Below are 4,338 nucleotides of genomic sequence, written 5' to 3'. Positions count from 1 at the left end.
TTTATCCGTGTAATTAATACTAATACAGGTAGAGTTTTGAGGAAAGGTGTAGATGCTCATAAAGGGATAGTTTTCAGTGAGGTGGAAGTTCAGGGAAAGAGAAGGAGAATATAGTGACTCCATTCAGAAGTCACAAAAACAATAGAGGCACATTAAAATGGTACCTCTTAGCAGGGGCAGGTTCCAAATTAAAGGAGAGAAAGAAATAGAGGGAAGAAAAACAAACTTTAAAAACTGATTCTTCCTGTAAAGAACGTAAGTGATAGTAAAAGAGACATCCTCTTGGTATAGCATTTCATCACTACTTGATATATCAGGAAAATTTTTTTTAAATAAAAAGACAAAAAATATATATTTAAAAGCTGCATTGTCTCCTTCCCACTCCAAATTTAGGAAGAAAAGAAAACAAAACTCCTATTTAAAAAGTATAATCAATAAAGCTCACTGGCTAGGTTTTTAAAAACATCAAACGTATTTCATTCTGTACTTGGAGTCCATCTCCCTATGAGAAGGTAGGTACTGGGTAGAATGTTTCATCATTAATCTTCTGGATCCATGCTTGGTGTTTACGTCACTCACTCTTTCAAAGTTGTTTGCCCTTTACAATAGTGTTATCAGTGTTCTCCTGGTTCTGCTCCCTTCACTCTGCATCAGTTCATACAAGTCTTCCCAACTTTATCTGAAACCATCTCCATCATTTCTTGCAGTACAGTGGTATTCCATTACATTTATGCACCATAACTTGTTCAACTATCCCCTAACTGTAAGAAGCAGTTGATAGCAGCTCTCAAGATCCAAATATTAAATTTTTAGTGTGAGCATTTACAACTTAGGAGTTGACAGACGCTACAAATCAGATCTTGATTTATTTGGTTCATTGATTTCTAGACTCGAGAAAGTGATAGAGAAAACTATAAACAATTTAGATTAAACTTAAAAGTATGTCATGGGTACATTTTTTTTCTGGAGAGCTAGTTGTTAAACTTTTACCAGGACATCACTGTTCCCCTGTGTTTCCAATTCTTTGTGACCACAAAAAAAGCTATAAATATTTTTATACATTCTTAGAGTTTCTTTTTCTTAGGACTAGTTCCTCCCTTGATTTACTTTTCTTCTCATTCCTACTTCTCCCTTCTCCTCTTTCCTTCCTATTTCCCTGTTGAGTGAAAAGTATTTCTCTACCCAATTATGTGTGGAGGGATGCATGTATCATGTCCCATTCTTTGAATGTAAACACTTTATCCTTTTTTGGTCTCTCTTGAGTGTTTGCTCATGTTTTTTTCTCTTGACTCCTGTGTTTGCCACTCAAAGTCTCAGGAGTAAAAAGCAAGGGTTGAACACTACTCAATCCTACCTGTTCACATGGCACCAGGAGAAGAACCAGCTCTGTCTTCTGGCTTTTCTCTGCTGGCATTCTCTCAAAGTGCAGTCCATGAAGTATAATTTTAAACACATCACTCATTCCTATGAACTCTGGGATCATGTATGTGGACCTGCAGGCAGGCAATAAGCATTTACTACATGCCAGGAACTATGCTAAGCACTGGGGATACAAATAAAAGCCAAACAAAAAGACAGTCCTTGACCCCAAGGAGCCTACATTCTAATGGGGGAAGACAGCACTCTAAATAGAGCTGAGGAGAAGAAGGAGGAAACCTATGTAGAGACATGGTGTGGAAGTCCAGAAAGTTAGACATACATCTGAGAGAGGAATGAAGGGTGGCTGCTGGGGCCTCTCCCCAAAATGAAGCCAGTGGGAGCAACTCAACAATAAGAAGGGGTCAGGATAGTAGGGGGACATTCCAGAAGGCCACAGGAAAAAATAGATGCTTCACTTTCAGAGGCTCCATGGGCTGAGGAAATTTCTAGGATGTCTGCTCCAGTCTCTTGTCTCCACAACAAAAACTTGCAATGTAAGTACATAGTAACCAGAAAGGAATCATTTTCCAGTAATTTCCCATATGGCTTGGTCATTTCCATGTCCTAGGACATGCTCTAGATCCTTGAACTAATACAATGCTCCTTTAAAGCCCTTTTCATATGAAACAGTTTAATGATACAAATGGCAAGAAAAGTGGGTTTTTGTGTAGAAGAAAATATTTATATGGTCAAAGGATGTAAGATATTGCCACTATTAGTAGATGAACATTTTGATGCCTAAAAGAAATAGGAAAAGAAATTTGTCATAATAAAAACTGCTAACACGTGTGTAAAAAACATAGCTTTAGGATGATATTTGAGCAGTTTAGGACAGCAATGAAGTGTGGTTTAAATATAAAAACTCAAGTCCTCTTGTGAACAATGCAGAATGCTGTTTCATTTGTGTGGGGATAATTTGATGTTATAAAGAAGTAAAGATTTATTGAAAACCAGAGAAATATGAATGTGAAGAAGTAGTTTAAGGACATCAAATAAATATTGTACCATATTTAGCACCTTTAGAGCTATGGATTATTGTGATTCCTCAGCTCATTTGAATATGACTTTTATCTGTAAGGTAAAAGTAAAAAAAAATGAGAAATCATATAGATAGTTAAAGACTAAGGAATAATTTTTAAAAGAATATTGATTTGATGGGATGGAACCAAGATGGTGAAGTAGAAGGACAGACCTACTCTAGCTCTACCCCCATAGCCCATAAAATCCCTGTAAAAAATGACTCTAGACAAATTCTGGAGCAGCAGAAGCCACAAAATGACAGAGTGAAAGAGATTTTCAGCCCAAGACAGCCTGGAAGGCTGACAGGAAAGATCTATCACATGGGGCTCAGAGCAGAGCGCAGCCCAGTCTTGGCCACGAAGCATGGACAGGACTGGAGCAGGCTTCAGGGTGTGGAATCACAGATAGCACCTGCAATTCCCAGATTTCTCAACCCACAGATGCCAAAGACAGCTTCAAAGGTCAGTAAGAAAGCTCTTTCACCTGGGTGAGAGGGGAGTCCTGTCTGGCCCCAGTAGCAGGTAATCACTGTGGCAGCAGCATTCACTTTTGGATCCCTTGGTCTAAAGACCATAGCAAATTGGGCAGCTGATCTGGATCTCAGCCCTGACTGGCAGTCCTGGGGTGAGAAGGAGTGCTGACATGGTGGAACTGGTGGCAGCTGTGGAAAGGGAACCCTACTCAGAGATCCTAGGCAGAAAAGAGTGCTTGTGGTTGCTCACAGACTAGAGCACAGACCAGAATGTGACACCTTGGAGGAACTGAGACCTTGTGGGTCCCTAGAATATACCCTCCACTTGACAAAGGATTCAAAAGTCAAGTAACTGGCTAGGAAAATGCCCCAAAAGGGGGAGAATAATAAGACTATAGAAGGTTACTTTTTTGGCAAACAGGTATTTTCTTCCATCCTTTCAGGTGAGGAAGAACAAAGCACACCATCAGAAGAAGGCATAAAAGTCAAGGCTTCTACATCCAAAACCTCCAAAATAAATATGCAGTCATCTCAGACCATGGAAGAGCTCAAAAAAGACTTTGAAAATAAAGTAAGAGAGGTGAAGGAAAAATTGGGAAGAGAAATGAGAGCAATGCAAGAAAATCATGAAAAGTGAGTCAACAGCTTGCAAAAAGGAGACCCAAAAACTGCTGAAGAAAATAACATCTTTAAAAATAGACTAACCCAAATGGCAAAAGAGGTCCAAAAAGACAATGAGGAGAAGAATGCATTAAAAGGCAGAATGGGCCAAATGGAAAAGGTGGTTCAAAAGCTCACTGAAGAAAATAGTTCTTTAAAAATTAGAATGGAGCAGATGGAAGTTAACGACTTTATGAGAAACCAAGAAATTACAAAATAAAACCAAAAGAATGAAAAATAGAAGACAATGTGAAATATCTCATTGGAAAGACAACTGACCTGGAAAATAGATCCAGCAGAGATAATTTAAAAATTATTGTTCTACCTGAAAACCATGATCAAAAAAAGAGTCTAGACATCATCTTTCATGAAATTATCAAGGAAAACTGCCCTGATATTCTAGAATCAGAGGGTAAAATAGAAATGGAAAGAATTCACCAATCACCTCCTGAAAGAGATCCCAAAAGGAAAACTCCTAGAAATATTGTAGTCAAATTCCAGAGTTCACAGGTCAAGGAGAAAATATTACAAGCAGCCAAAAAGAAACAATTCAAGTATTGTGGAAATACAATCAGGATAACACAGGATTTAGCAGCTTCTACACTAAGGGATCAAAGGACTTGGAATATGATATTCCAGAGGTCAAAGGAGATAGGATTAAAATCAAGAATCACCTACCCAGCAAAACTGAGTATAATACTTCAGGGGAAAAAAATGGAATTTCAGTGAAATAGAGGACTTCCAAGCATTCTTGGTGAAAAAATCAG

Source organism: Notamacropus eugenii, chromosome 1 (genome assembly GCF_028372415.1).
Source record: "Notamacropus eugenii isolate mMacEug1 chromosome 1, mMacEug1.pri_v2, whole genome shotgun sequence".
NCBI classification, from domain to species: Eukaryota; Metazoa; Chordata; class Mammalia; order Diprotodontia; family Macropodidae; genus Notamacropus; species Notamacropus eugenii.
Note: the sequence above shows the minus strand (reverse complement) of the source record.